Consider the following 17,038-nt stretch of genomic DNA (forward strand, 5'->3'; position numbering starts at 1 on the left):
GGGTTTTTCCCGCATGGAAGATTTTTTGGTGGCCACCAAAGACAAATCAGGGCCACCAAAATGTGTAAAAACAGCCATTTCAATTCTCGATAAACAGAAGAAGCGGTACACATCTCCACTGGAGAGGGAGGGAGTGTGAGAAAACAAGCACAGTGAACTGGATGGATGGAATGCCCTCAAACTAAAAGGCAGCTATTTTTGAAACTAGAAGTTAAATTCTTATTTTATGTATTTCTTGTATGCCTTGTTATATACTTGCATTGTCTAATTCAACTATCGTATTAACATACATTGACTAACCAATGTAATTTCAATATTGAAAGCTCGCCTTGCCTTTGTTTGTGTAATTATATCTTGGGGAGCATGCAGGCAAATAATTCAGTGTTTCTCAGTGGCTCTTCACTTTCAAAGTCTACTTTAACAGTACACCGAATCAGAAGGACATTTTAATGGCACACTTGCACTCTCAAGCGGAGCAGGAAAACGCTTCCACTTCTGCTTTGAGGCGTGACAAAATTTTCTATGCAAGAAAAACCCTCTTAATACAGCTATTTAGACTAACATTACTTTCATCTAACTGAAATGGGAATAAATACGACCTCAAATTTGTATTGTGAGGCATTTTAATGCCTCTAAATGTATTCCAAAGAGTTTGACTTTTTACAGAGCTGCAGTGTTACCCCTGGCCTGCATACCGTTGTCCCACGTGCAACATGGAGCCAACAACGTGCAACCTGTCTGGACAAGTTAACGTTAGCTACTTAGCTACCTAAGCTAACGTTAGGCTAACCAGTTTCATACCCCTCCTCGGAATTATCAAAACGTTGACACTAATATCAGGTTTAGCTTCAACAAATATTTAGCGACACTTAACGTAACAACATAGAATGCCAACTATTGCTAATATAAAGCAAGCACACAGCCCAGGCCATTTTTTCATCTCATTGTCGACAGTCTTTCTTTAGTTTACGTTAGTTACCACCAATGCGTTTAATTCAAATTCAAATGTTAACGTTAGCTAGCAATATTAACGTAGAAATTAAACATTGAAGTTTGGCTAACGCCACGTATAAGTCAATTTAACAGTCAACTAATTTAGCTAAACCATTTTTGTTTCTCACCTTTTCAAATATTCAACGAGGTCTCCACAGCTTCGGGAGATGGCGGTTGAAGAGGAGATGACTGGGCGGAGTCTAGGTTTTGCATAAAGTTAACGTCAGTTAGTTACAGTTGTCAACACTGTTATTCTAACACATTTTTGGACATCACCAAGTTTTGCTTTAAGCAGCATGCTCCCTGCAGAGAGTATCAGCACATAATTTCTCATAGTTAAAAGTTCATATGCTCATTATTACAATAAACAAAAACAAAAATATATGTATAAAATCTCATGCATTTCAACAGAAGCAGCCCTGCAGCAAGGCCAACTTTTATGAGGTGAATCATGTTCAATTTATTTGAGTATAAGAAAAGGTGTTGTTTCAAGCCACCAAACAGCTGACAAATGATCAGCTATTTTGCAGAAATGGCCAGCAAGGTTCAATTCTACTTATTTTTAATCATGTCATCTTGCTGAAGGTGCCAACCGGCACATGAGATCACTTTGCAAATCACGTTTCTCTACCTGGGTCCACTACCAGCAATGTAAGAGGCAAACTGGCTCCTATCTAGACTCAAAACACACGTTAAGATAATTAAAAAGATTAAGTTAATTAGCACTGGTGAACCACTTAGCATGGTGTCTCCTAATCATCACTGAACACCCGGGAGGTTGTCAGACATCAGAAACAGAACGGAGTTTGTCAATAATTGTTTATGCAATGCATCTTGCTTGTTCTTTTATATGAATTGTATCTTTTTATCTGTCTCTTATCTGCCTTTTATTGATGTAAAGCACTTTGAGCTGCATGTTGTGTATGAAAGGTGCTATACAAATAAAGGTTATTATTATTATTATTATAACAACACCTGTAGTAACTTTACTTTATCTTAACGTTACTGAGACAACACTGTCAAGTTAAATTTAACATTACTGACAAACACACATTAGAAAGGGCTGCGAAAGTAATTTAACAGTAACGCTACTTTGAAAACCCCTCATTTAGTTTAACTAGCCAAAAATACACCGATTACGCAGTAACTAATTCATACGAAACTAATTTGTTAACGCTACGTTAGCATTACATCTTCTAGTTAGTGTTAATCCTTGTAGGATTGCCCGCGCACGCAAACGTAACATTAGCCACGGATAACTAGTCAAGCTAACGTTAGCTAGTTTAGCCAACTCCCCACACATGCAGCCTTTGCTATTTTACTGGAATTTATGGACATTACAAAGAATACAACACAATCACCCCTCCACATTAACAACATTAACGTTACCTCTTGCCGACATTGTCTAGTTTGACGTTAGCTAGTTAGCGTTAATTAGCTTAATGTTGCTCGCACATTTAAGCTAGCCATCAACTCGGTCATGTTAGCCCTTTGGAATTCGGTATTTTAAGATTCAAAACCAGCTGGAGTGTATGGTGAACAACAATATAAAGTTATTCTAAAATGCTGCTTCTGTTGAAATGAAAAAATAATTGGTTTAATAGGTGATTAGGAGAAACTTACCCTAGTCTTTCGATGAGAAGAAAATGGCGCTGCGAAAATTCTTGTCGGTTTGAAACGAGAAGGCTTTCCAGAGTACTTCTTACACCACGTCATTTAACTACGAAAATTTTCACCAACACTAGAGGGCATCTTACTCAAGCTGTTGTTGTAATAACTCTGAAAGAGTCCATGTACTTTGACACTGCATATTTTACACTGCGGAATTTACTGTGTAACACCTGCCTGTAGTCAGCTCAGCCAATCAGCAGCCATGTAACACTCAAATGTAGTCAGCTCAGCCAATCAGAAGTCATGTACCACTAGCCTGTAGTCAGCTCAGCCAATCAGCAGTCATGTAACACTCAAATTTATTCAGCTCAGCCAATCAGAAGTCATGTAACACTAGACTGTAGTCAGCTCAGCCAATCAGAAGAAAAGTAATGCTAGCCTGTCGTCAGCTCAACCAATCAGAAGTCATGTAACACTAGCCTGTAGTCATCTCAGCAAATCAGCAGTCATGTAACAGTCAAATGTAGTCAGCTCAGCCAATCAGAATAAAAGTAACACTAGCCTGTAGTTAGCTCAGCCAATCCGAAGAAAAGTAATGCTAGCCTGTAGTCAGCTCAGCCAATCAGAAGAAAAGTAATGCTAGCCTGTCGTCAGCTCAGCCAATCAGAAGTCATGTAACACCTGCCTGTAGTCAGCTCAGCCAATAAGCAGTCATGTAAAACTACACTGTAGTCAGCTAAGCCAATCAGCAGCCATGTAATACTCAAATGTAGTCAGCTCAGCCAATCAGCAGTCATGAAACACTAGACTGTAGTCAGCTCAGCCAATCAGCAGCCATGTAACACTCAAATGCAGTCAGCTCAGCCTATCAGAAGTCATGTTACACCTGCCTGTAGTCAGCTCAGCCAATCAACAGTCATGAAAAACTACACTGTAGTCAGCTCAGCCAATCAGCAGCCATATAACACTCAAATGTAGTCAGCTCAGCCAATGAGCAGCCATGTAACACTAACCTGCAGTCAGCTCAACCAGTCAGAAATCAGGTAACACTAGCCTGTAGTCAGCTCAGCCAATCAGCAGCTATGTAATACTAGCCTGTAGTCAGGTCAGCCAATCAGCAGTCATGTAACACTCAAATGTAGTCAGCTCAGCCAATCAGCAGTCATGTAACACTAGCCTGTAGTCAGCTCAGCCAATCAGAAGTCATGTAACACTCAAATTTAGTCAGCTCAGCCAATCAGCAGTCATGTAACACCAGACTGTAGTCAGCTCAGCCAATAAGCAGTCATGTAAAACTACACTGTAGTCAGCCCAGCCAATCAGCAGCCATGTAACACTCAAATGTAGTCAGGTTAGTAAATTAGAAGTCATGTAATACATGCCTGTAGTCAGCTCAGCCAATCAGCAGTCATGTAAAACTACACTGAAGTCAGCTCTTCCAATCAGCAGCCATGTAACACTCAAATATAGTCAGCTCAGCCAATCAGCAATCTTGTAACACTAGCCTGTCATCAGCACAGCCAATCAGCAGTAATGTAACACTCGCCTGTCCTCAGCTCAGCCAATCAGAAGTCATATAACACTAGCCTGTAGTGAGTTCAACCAATCAGCAGCCATGTAACACTAGCCTGTAGTCAGCTCAGCCAATCATAAGTCATGTAACACTAGACTGTATTAAGGTCAGCCAATCAGCAGCCATGTAACACTCAAATGTAGTCAGCTCAGCCAACCAGAAGTCATGTAACACTCAAATATAGTCAGCTCAGCCAATCAGCAATCTTGTCACACTAGCCTGTCATTAGCACAGCCAATCAGCAGTAATGTAACACTCGCCTGTCCTCCGCTCAGCCAATCAGAAGTCAGGTAACACTAGCCTGTAGTCAGCTCATCCAATCAGAAGTCCTGTAACACAAGCATGTAATCAGCTCAGCCAATCAGCAGCCATGTAACACTAGACTGTAGTCAGCTCAGCCAATCAGCAGCCATGTAACACTCAAATTTCAAATTCCATATGAAATGCTCAAGATTAACAAAGGGTATACCCTCGAAACGCCCTCAGTGATATCTTTTGACCATGCCACTAATCTGGTCACACTGTCTGGCCTACCAACTTTCACTAATCAAATTTAAAAAACAGTGGTCCCTAGATACCACACCAATTAAGTGAGAAACAAAACTCAACTAAGCCGACCAACAAAAGCCAGCCCTTGATTGCTGTGACCTCTGGAGATGCCCAAAAGGTAGCTTGCCAGAAAGTGAGAGATGGAGATTATTTTCAATCGATAGAACAATGACGTGCATCTCCAAAAGTCATGAACTGACACATCCACTTTCCTTGTGTTTTTACAATGGCGTGACTGATGGCTTACCAGAATTCAAGAATTCATCCAGGCTCGGTTCACTGATCTTGACATATTTCTGTTCGTTATCGATTTTTGTTTTAATCAACATGATGGTATCTGTAAAAACAGCAAAACTGAATCCGTATTGTGATCTACAACACAAAGCTACTCTGACAGTAGCATCAGCTCCTGTTGGCATATTACAGTAGATGGGGAAATTGTATTGGTCGATTTCAAATTTAAAGCCACTGGACTGTGTGGAGTCTCTGAGGTGTGTAAGCAGAAACAGTTTTGACATGTGCGTAAACAAAGACTAATGTTAATATTAACTTATCTAAAATGTTACTTACCATCACCGGACCATAGCACATAACGGACAAATCTGAAGAACAAAGTAGAAAAATAAATGAATTCCATGTAACGTTAAAAGGAATAAAGGGAAAATAAAGTCAGCTAGCTTATATCAGGGTATGAACAGATTTTACAAAGTCTAATTAAATACTTTAAGACTTTTTGACTATAAGAACTACCACTATGCGTTGCCATCAGCTTCACAGCAATTTGCCATTCTACCTGTTCCACAGTTTGTCGTTTTGACTTTTATCCAAGGGACACATTGATAAAATTCACTATGCAACAATTTTGACTCCATTCATTTCCTATGGCAGACGAACCATTGCTGCATTAGACATGATTGTATGGCAGGGTTTTTCCCGCATGGAAGATTTTTTGGTGGCCACCAAAGACAAATCAGGGCCACCAAAATGTGTAAAAACAGCCATTTCAATTCTCGATAAACAGAAGAAGCGTTTCACATCGCCACTGGAGAGGGAGGGAGTGTGAGAAAACAAGCACAGTGAACTGGATGGATGGAATGCCCTCAAACTAAAAGGCAGCTATTTTTGAAACTAGAAGTTAAATTCTTATTTTATGTATTTCTTGTATGCCTTGTTATATACTTGCATTGTCTAATTCAACTATCGTATTAACATACATTGACTAACCAATGTAATTTCAATATTGAAAGCTCGCCTTGCCTTTGTTTGTGTAATTATATCTTGGGGAGCATGCAGGCAAATAATTCAGTGTTTCTCAGTGGCTCTTCACTTTCAAAGTCTACTTTAACAGTACACCGAATCAGAAGGACATTTTAATGGCACATTTGCGCTCTCAAGCGGAGCAGGAAAACGCTACCACTTCTGCTTTGAGGCGTGACAAAATTTTCTATGCAAGAAAAACCCTCTTAATACAGCTATTTAGACTAACATTACTTTCATCTAACTGAAATGGGAATAAATACGACCTCAAATTTGTATTGTGAGGCATTTTAATGCCTCTAAATGTATTCCAAAGAGTTTGACTTTTTACAGAGCTGCAGTGTTACCCCTGGCCTGCATACCGTTGTCCCACGTGCAACATGGAGCCAACAACGTGCAACCTGTCTGGACAAGTTAACGTTAGCTACTTAGCTACCTAAGCTAACGTTAGGCTAACCAGTTTCATACCCCTCCTCGAAATTATCAAAACGTTGACACTATTATCAGGTTTAGCTTCAACAAATATTTAGTTAGCGACACAACGTAACAACATAGAATGCCAACTATTGCTAATATAAAGCAAGCACACAGCCCAGGCCATTTTTTCATCTCATTGTCGACAGTCTTTCTTTAGTTTACGTTAACTACCACCTATGCGTTTAATTCAAATTTGAATGTTAACGTTAGCTAGCAATATTAACATAGAAATTAAACATTGAAGTTTGGCTAAAATTAGTTGACTGTTAAATTGACTTATACGTGGCATATAAGTCAATTTAACAGTCAACTAATTTAGTTAGCCTTTTTTGTTTCTCACCTTTTCAAATATTCAACGAGGTCTCCATAGCTTCGGGAGATGGCGGTTGAAGAGGAGATGACTGGGCGGAGTCTAGGTTTTGCATAAAGTTAACGTCAGTTAGTTACAGTTGCCAACACTGTTATTCTAACACATTTTTGGACATCATCAAGTTTTGCTTTAAGCAGCATGCTCCCTGCAGAGAGTATCAGCACATAATTTCTCATAGTTAAAAGTTCATATGCTCATTATTACAATAAACAAAAACAAAAATATATGTATAAAATCTCATGCATTTCAACAGAAGCAGCCCTGCAGCAAGGCCAACTTTTATGAGGTGAATCATGTTCAATTTATTTGAGTATAAGAAAAGGTGTTGTTTCAAGCCACCAAACAGCTGACAAATGATCAGCTATTTTGCAGAAATGGCCAGCAAGGTTTAATTCTACTTATGTTTAATCATGTCATCTTGCTGAAGGTGCCAACCGGCACATGAAATCACTTTACAAATCACGTTTCTCTACCTGGGTCCACTACCAGCAATGTAAGAGGCAAACTGGCTCCTATCTAGACTCAAAACACACGTTCAGATAATTAAAAAGATTAAGTTAATTAGCACTGGTGAGCCACTTAGCATGGTGTCTCCTAATCATCACTGAACACCCGGGAGGTTGTCAGACATCAGAAACAGAACAGAGTTTGTCAATAATTGTTTATGCAATGCATCTTGCTTGTTCTTTTATATGAATTGTATCTTTTTATCTGTCTCTTATCTGCCTTTTATTGGTGTAAAGCACTTTGAGCTGCATGTTGTGTATGAAAGGTACTATACAAATAAAGGTTATTATTAGTGTGCTTGCTTCAGCAAGCAAACTATTGTTATTCTCCTTACTTATTATTAGTGTGCTTGCTTCAGCAAGCAAACTATTGTTATCCATCTTACTTATTAGTGTGCTTGCTTCAGCAAGCAAACTATTTAGTGTGCTTGCTTCAGCAAGCAAACTATTGTTATCCGTCTTACTTATTATTATTTTTCAATATCTTCAACTTCTTTTTATTCTTCCGGACACTTTAATGCGGCTTGAACCGTTTGAGCTATCGATGCGGTTCCAACTCTCAAACGTTCAGCATGTTCGGGAATAGCATGCTATTACTTTTCTAAGCGTTCCGATGTTTAGTTTTTCCGCTATTTACGTTTAAACGGGAATTTTTTCCCAATAGAAATGAATGGTGGAATGTTCAGCTCGCTAGAGTGTGTGATGTCATCCCCACTCTAGCTACTCTTCAGACTGCAGATGCTGTGATTTTTAACGAAATATTCAAATTTCTTAAACTGTCATGACTCCCACAATTTTCACACTATATACACGTTACACTAGGGTTGAGCGGTAATACGGTAATACGGTATCCCGGGGTATTTGAAAATAGCAACGGTGTCCGTTTCATTACCGTCATAAAAAAATTTCTGGCAGAAGAAGAGGAGAGAGATGCCCAACCTGCACCCCCGAAAAAAAAGATAACTTTGGGCAGTCTCTTGCAAAAAAAAGCTGATGCGGCGGGCGCGGCAGGTCCCGTCGGACTCGGCACCATAGAGGAGCGAGCAGAATTAGAGATGAATGCCTATTGTCGCGAGCCTGTGATTCACGGAGACGAAGATCCCCTTCTCTGGTGGAAGTCAAATGGAGCCAGCCGCTTTCCGCTGATGTCGAGGGTGGCCCGAAAGTACTTGTGTGCGTGTGCCACAAGCTCACCATCAGAGCGGGTGTTCAGCACCGCAGGCAAAGTTGTAAGTCCGTTACGTGCCCTGCTCAAGCTGGAAAAAGTAAATACCGTATTTCCTCTAATAGTAGCCTGTAGTCAATTAAAAGCCGGGTCTCCGATAATGGCCGGGGCCGTGGTCGACACAAACAAATAAAGGCCGGCCTCAAATACAGGCCGGGGGAAAAAACTAGGTCAAAACCTAGTACATGGCTGGACCGTGTCCGTCTCCTCTCTCCGCCGCTGCCTCTCCACCGCGCCCACGGCCCGCATTGATCCTCCCGATCCAAGCCCCGGACCCCCGCCGAAATCTCGGCCGGATCACCGGGAACACATCGGTGCCCAGGTTCAGTTAGCTTCAGTTAGCTTCAGCTTACATGCAAACAACGGTGGATACTGGTAAACTCCTGGTGCCTGTTTGTAACTGTAGTTTGTAGTAACATACAAGTGCCACAAGACGGCTCGGCCGGCGGAAGTCTCTGGAGCATGCCGTCGTCGATTACCGTAATTATCGTAATGCATTGCAGTAACAAAAAAAGTCTACCTAACGTACCGTAACAGAAGCAGATCAGAAAACAAGGAGGCTTCGTACTAAAATAGGAGCAAATATACTTATCAAACAGAGGGAATTAGAAATAAAGATAGATGACATGTTGTTAATTTTGTACATGTTTTGTTGTTATTGTTTCAATATTCTGCTGTAAATATGCAACGTTTTCTATTCCGTTTCTGATGTTGTTCAGAGAATAAAACTGGAACATGTATCACATTTTTGTCGTGTGAAAATCACAGTTGAAGTGCACTGCAGCCACCTTGTGGCGGGAAACGGTATAGCAGCGACTACATAAATTCATCATTTGGAATTGGCGGCTCCCTCCAAGCCATACAATGTGATTTTTAATCAGATGGTAATACCGTATACCGCGGGAAAATTTGGGGAAGGTTTAACGGTGTCAAAAATTGGATACCGCCCAACCCTACGTTACACATCAAACTGTTCAGCTACTCCTTCTGCCACTCACAATGTAAATATCTAAGTCATAGTGTTTAGACTTTTTCAGCTATGATGGTTTGTTCAACACTAGTGCAAAACTGTGTTTTACGGCCCCTATCTAACTTTTAAACAGCTTTGTCATTTCCACATTCTTAAACTGTCACTATTCCCACAATTTTCATACTACATACATATATTTTACAGCAAACTGTTCAGCTACTCCTTCTGTCACTCACAATGTTAATATCTAAGTAATAGCACTTGTAGTTTTTGAGCTGTGATGGCTTGTTCAACACTAGTGCTGTTCAGTTTTTGGCTCCTACACTTCAACATTAGTGCTTTACAGTAATTTTGCCTACTTTAAACAGCTTTTTCTTCTTGCACATTCAGTATTTAAACTGAAGTAGTTTCCACTATCTTCACACTACATACATATATTATATATCACACTGTTCAGCTACTTCTTCTGTCACTGACAATGTAAATATCTAAGTGGTAGCATTTGTAGTTTTTGAGCTATGATGGTTTGTTCAACACTAGTGCTGTTCAGTTTTTGGCTCCTATGAGCAGATTTTTTCTGCTTACACATATTTGAACTATCACAATGTCCACAACTTTAAGACTACATGCATATATTACACATTAAAATGTTCAGCCAGTCCTACTCTTTCTCACAATGTAAATATCTAAGTGCTGGGATTTGTAGTTTTTTAGTTAGGTACGTTTGTTCAGCATTAGTGCTCCAATTCAACTTTTTCACTTCATTTTACTACAATTCAACTTCTTCAACTTTCTTTCAACTGTAATCAACTTACTACTATTTCTAATGCTGCTGCTACTACTGCTACTGCAGCTACTACTACTACTACTACTACTTCTAATACTGCTACTACTGCTACTTCTACTACTACTGCTACTACTACTACCTCTAATACTACTACTACTACTGCTACTGCTAAAACTACTACTGCTAATAGTACTACTACTGCTACTTCTACTACTACTACTACTTCTAATACTACTTCTAATACTGCTACTATTACTACTGCTACTACTTCTAATACTACTACTACTTCTAATACTGCTACTATTACTACTGCTACTACTTCTAATGCTGCTACTATTACTACTGCTACTGCTTCTAATACTACTACTATTACTACTGCTACTACTTCTAATACTACTACTACTTCTAATACTGCTACTATTACTACTGCTACTACTTCTAATACTACTACTACTTCTAATACTGTTACTACTACTGCTACTACTGCTACTAGTATTACTACTACTGTTACTACTACTACTATTTCTAATGCTGCTACTACTACTGCCACTACTACTGCTACTGCAGCTACTACTACTGCTACTACTACTACGTCTAATACTGCTACTACTTCTACTGCTACTACTACTACTTCTACTACTACCACCTCTAATACTACTACTACTACTACTACTGCTACTGCTATCACTACTACTGCTACTACTACTACTACTTCTACTACTTCTCTCCTAATGCAGCTCTCCTAATGCTGCTGTCTGCACTTCTCCACTTTCATACACACGTAGGGGGCCACACACACACACACACACACACACACACACACGTATTGGATTTGATGAATAAATAAAAATACATCTGTTTAAATCTATATTTTAAGGTTTAAACTTTATGGCTTTTATTTTGAAGGCTGAAAGCCAAAACCGGAAGTTGTATTCATTGATATTCTGGTGAGCTTAACGCATGTAGCGTCTGTGTGCATCGAGTGGCTTTGACAAGCTGGAAGTCTCCCATTTCCCAGTTCACCTGAACGCACCACGTGTAAAAGCTGCCTGTGACGGTTAGAAAAATATCATTTGTGTTTTGGTAAGAGAAGGTGAAGGCAACGTCGCTTTATCGGCCAACTTAACGGTCATTTTACCGCTATGTTGGTCCAATGTAGACTGAGACATTGTTTCTGTTTTTAAAATGTCATTAGATTTAACATTACTTGCTAACTGAGACAAGCGACAGCTTTCAGACATTAATGTTACGTTGGTAGCGTTGAAGACTGCTTTGAAAACGTCAACTGCCCAGTGTTAACGTTAGCCTGCTTAGCTAGCAAGAGACTGACGTTACTCTTTATGTAACGTTAACATTAATAATGTTAGTTAGCATTGTTGACAAGTTATTTCCAGTCGACAACCAAGGTTGACCACTTCACTAGCTAACCGGGCTAACGTTAATGTGGCTATCTTATCGGTCATAGGTAGAAATTGCATTAGTTTGAAAAAACAGATGTAAAAATAGCGGCCAATTAAAGCTACAACATAGTAACCTGGCCAAAAAAATGTTAGATAAACCGGGTGGTGTTTTTTCATTGTCACTGAGATGATACAGATAAAGATATTTGAGACTAGTTAAACGTAAGAAAAGACTAGCCTGTATTTGTGATCTGACAGCTCTGGGGTGTGTGTAAATGTCTCATTGCTCTTGTATTTGCCCTGTATTTACAGATTGCCCTTGCTGAGACTCCTGCTTTGTGGGTGAGGATGTGTTCATGTGTGTTTTAAAGTAGCTCCAATCAAGTGAACAGAAACATTCGCTACTTTTTACCTTCAACATGAAATACTTGTGGTTACAGTGCAGTACCCAAATATATGCTTCGAATAAATGGGGATTTCATCACCTATAGTCTCACTGCAATAGTTTGTATATTGTAATGTAGTATTTTGATATGTCATGTGTTTTGATGGTGGTTTTTACTATGACAATTGTACTTTTTTTCTGAATTACTTAGGTGTTTTTTGTGACTGCTTAGTGGTAAATTCATGACCTAATCAATAACCTCTTAGCATATGTCTATCACTTTACAAGGGATTTACATTGCCTTGTAAATCCCTTGCAATACCATTTAAAACAGGGCAAAAATCTATGCCTGCATACATGTTTGTATTTCATCCCCTCAATTTTCTTTGCAATGCAGTTGTGGTGGTTATATCTTCCAGCACACTGCTTTCTTATGTGTAAATATTTGAGTGATAGGATTTGTAGTTTTTGAGTTATGAATGTTCATGCTTTACAGTAATTTTGCCTCTTTTCAACAGCTTTGTCTTCTGACAGCTCTGGGGTGTGTCAATGTCTCATTGCTCTTGTATTTACCCTGTATTTACAGATTGCCGTTGCTGAGACTCCTGCTCTGTGTGTGAGTATGCAGTGTGTTCACGTGTGTTTTAAAGTAGTTCCAATCAAGTGAACAGGAACATTCTCTACATTTTACCTTCAACATTAAATACTGCTGGTTACAGTGCAGTACCCAAATATATCCTTAGAATAAATAGGGATTTCAGCACCTATACTCTCACTGCAATAGTTTGTATATTCTAATGTAGTATTTTGATATGTCATTATGTGTTTTGATGGTGGCTTTTACTATGACAATTATACTTTTTCTGAATTGCTTAGGTGTTTTTGTTTTTGTTTGTGACTGCTTAGTGGTAAAGTTAAGTGTTTTTTTCCCCTCCTTTGTTCACAGATTTCATTTCTGGTGATCACATCCTCAAGGTGAGTTAATTTTAGGTTGCCACTCATGTTATGATTCACACATGTGATCTTTGTGCTGCAGGGCAGTTTTGGGTTTATTCTATTGATTTCAGTCTGCCCACTCTCTCACATCCTGCTTTGTGTAGCCTTCCCAAGGTTTCTCCCTTTTTTTTTTTCCTTACTCAGGTTTTGTGGGCATTTTTCCCCATTCACACAGGGGTCAAAGGTCAAACCAGTGCCGCTGTTGATTTAATTTGTTTCATAATGTGGCTGCTAAGAAGCCCTTTGATATTGTAATGGTGAGGAGGAGGGAGAGTATATACTGTATGTCTAACTGTTAATGTTGGACCTTAACACACAACAAGCCACGCTGTATGGATACTTGTGTCCCTGCTGTGATGTTGCTGTGGCAATTTGCTCTGATCAGCTGCTTTTGTCTAACCCATCTCTCTCTTTCTCACTCTCACAGAGATTGTCGATTTGTCCTGAGCTACCCTCATCAGTAAGTTCACACTTTTTACAGTACCAAAGCAAAGTACCAAAACAAATTCTTAGAAAATAGGGATTTCAGCACCTGTAGTATCACTGCAATAGTTTGTATATTCTAATGTAGTAATAGTATTTTAGAGTGTATAGTGGACAGTACTCAAACACAAGAATCCCAAATATATATATTTTGTCATAACAAAATGTGCAAAAAGTCAAGGGAGTTGACCAAAATCTTTAAGCAACTGCCTTAAAACTTGGACTCTTGAGTGTGTGCAGTGCAAACATTTAAGTGGTATTGCTCATTGAACAAATTTCAATCAATACTCAGCAAATACAACAAGAAAAAACATGTGGCAATTCAGAATTTGTTTTCAGTGATTTTATTGTGTCTTTCTATTAGTCTACAGTCAAAATAAGGTCATTGGAACATTACAAAATATTTTATGAAATTATCCACAGTTTTCCTAATACAATTTTAGAGTAATCTGACAAGCATATAAAGAGCCCATTGTCCACAGTGGATGCTGTAGTTGGTTTGTAAGACTACGCTCACTCCTAATTGTAAACCTTGCCTAATTACTGTAAATAGGCTGTAGGGCTATTAGGGCTGCACGATTATGGCTAAAATGATTATCACGATTATTTTGCTCGATATTGTGATCACGATTATTTATCATGATTATTCATCCATTTTGTTTTATTGCACTTGAGCATTTTAAGTTAACCGAAATGCCTTCACATTCATAATGTATTTTATAAACCTATAAATAAAATAACATTCAAATGTACAAATCTTTGAACCTGTGATTCCGGTGCACCGGGTCCGTTGTTTTTTTTTCCGGGACCATCACCTCTGTAGCCTTAGTTTTTGGGCATTTGTATTCTAAGACACTTATTTTGTAAGAAGTCTATTTGGGTGTTTGTGGGCTTTTATTTTGAAGTTTCCCATAAGGACCCGCGGGAGAATTAGTGTAAATAAGGAAGTAGTACGTTTGCCTGTGTACTGCGTCTCTGGTCGGAGATTAAAAAGGAAATATTTTACCCCGTAACCCGTGCTTCATTGTATACTACACTTGGATCCAAGCTAATGGAAGAGTTTATACGCACTTTGAAAGATCAGCGGCAAACTGGGTCAAAATTCAAGTAATTTGAGTTTTGATTACATTGACTAACTGTTGCAGCCCTACACCAGAGCAAGCTAAACCCAGCGTGAATAATCGCCCGCGGCCACAATCAATTAATTGTGGAAGCCAATATCGACATCGCGATTAATATACGATTAATTGTGCAGCCCTAGTGTCATATAATGACTCTGAGTTAATGGATGTTGACAACTGTGATGGTAGTGATTTAACAATGGAACAAGAGCATGGTTGGCAAATCAAAAAGGAACACAACACCACTTGCCACCTGTAGGAGAAAATGATGCACAGCATGAACAAACTAGTACATCAGATTCCCAAAGTGATGTGATGGAGGTTGATAATGATAACGTACTTGAGCAGAACACAGATGCAACACTTAGAAATGAAAGTGATGGACAAAATGAGCAGTCACCTAACTCAGAGGAGGAGAAAGATGATCTGGTCTTGCCCTTGACACTTGCCTGCAACCAACTGATATTGGACAGGATATTCTATCATATGGTGAAGGAATATTCAGTATCGCCCCTGCCGAAGGAAAAAGGCCAGTCAGCTTTTTTAAAACACCAAAACTAGAAGCAATGGCTTTCCCTGTTCAGTTCCCTACTGGAAATAACACACTCGATGAGGTCAGACAGATAAAAATATCTCCAAGCATGTACTTCAATGCAAGGCTGTTTTCTGTGGATACTCGTTTTGCGAGAGAACAAACCTACCTCTTCTTTGCACAGTTTGTCACAGAGATACACATGGTCACATCTAGTATGTCAATACAGTTAAGAAAAGGGAAAGCTAAAACCAAAGATGGCCGCAAAATATCTAACAGCCTATTGCGGGATAAGCGTGAGATTGAGAAACTGGTACACAATAAGGATGCAACAAGATTCATGCAGCCTCTGAGAGGGACTCCAGCATACTGGGACAAAACGCTAAAAGATCTGCTCGCCATGATCAGACAGTTGGGGAAGCCTACTTTCTTCTGTACATTCAGTGCTGCAGAGATGAGATGGCCAGAGGTTATAACAGCAATAAAAGCACAACAAGGTGAACAGGTGGAATTTTCAGAGCTTGACTGGACTACAAAATGTGACATACTACGAAGCAACCCTGTCACAGTCATGCGCATGTTTGAGAAACGTGTCGATGCGTTAATGAGAGATCTGCTCATGTCAGAGGCACAGCCCATTGGTGAGGTACTCTGATGCAACCGTGTGTGCCTTTGTCGATCGCTACATAACATGCCAGCTGCCAGATACAATCAAAGACCCTGAGCTGTACAGCATAGTTACGGAGGTTCAGACGCACAGCAGAAATCATTCCACTTCATGCAGGAAAGGCTCTAAACTCTGCCGTTTTGGTTTTCCAAAGCCACCTATGCCACAGACAAAGATAACTCGCCCAAGGTCAGCAAACATGGATGAAGCAGACACCTCAGTTCCAAAAGAGTCAAACAACAATGATTCAGACACACAGGCAGCCAAATTGAAACTCAAACCAGTGTTGGATCTGCTCAACGACCCTAACGTCTCTTTCGACAGTCTATCAGAGCTGTTAGCCCAATGTAATTTGAGCTTGGAGGAATACAAGCAATGCGCTGAGGCAATGACCAAGTCGAGTGTGATTATCATGAAGCGAGATCCAAAAGACTGTTGGGTGAATGGATACAACGCAGATCTACTGAGAGCCTGGAATGCCAACATGGATATCCAGTACATTCTCGACCACTACAGATGCGTTATGTACATGTTGTCGTACATATCCAAACCCGAACACGACATGAGTGAATATCTAAAGGCAATAATCCAAGATGTCAGGCAAACAGATGTAACTCAGCAGGAGGAAATGAAGCAAATTATGCAGGCTTACTCTAAACATAGACAAGTTAGCGCTCAAGAGTCTGTGGCCCGAACGTGCAGCCTGCCACTGAAAAAAAGCTCCCGCAACGTTGTGTTTATACAGACAGATGACAATGCCCTGAAAATGAGTCTTCCCATGAGTGCACTGGAGAACAAGACACCAGAGTCACTGGATGTGTGGATGACAGGATTACCAGAGAAATACAGGGCAAGACCAGAAACACCTGAATTTGAAACTATGTGTCTGGCAGACTTTGCTTCAGGTTGTAGAGTTGTCTATGGCAGGCAAAAGAATGGGAAGAATGTTGTGCCTCTACTCAATGACGCGGGACACATTCAAAAACCAACAGTAGGGAAACCTGCACTTATCAGATATGTCCGCTTTTCCCAGGAAAGAGATCCAGAGAAACACTATGGCAGGCTACTCAAATTGTATCTCCCTAACAGCTCTGACTCACAGCTGAAAACCAAGAGATTCCCAACATATGAAGCAT

The sequence above is a fragment of the Centroberyx gerrardi genome, chromosome 8 (genome assembly GCF_048128805.1).
Source record: "Centroberyx gerrardi isolate f3 chromosome 8, fCenGer3.hap1.cur.20231027, whole genome shotgun sequence".
Classification (NCBI taxonomy): domain Eukaryota; kingdom Metazoa; phylum Chordata; class Actinopteri; order Beryciformes; family Berycidae; genus Centroberyx; species Centroberyx gerrardi.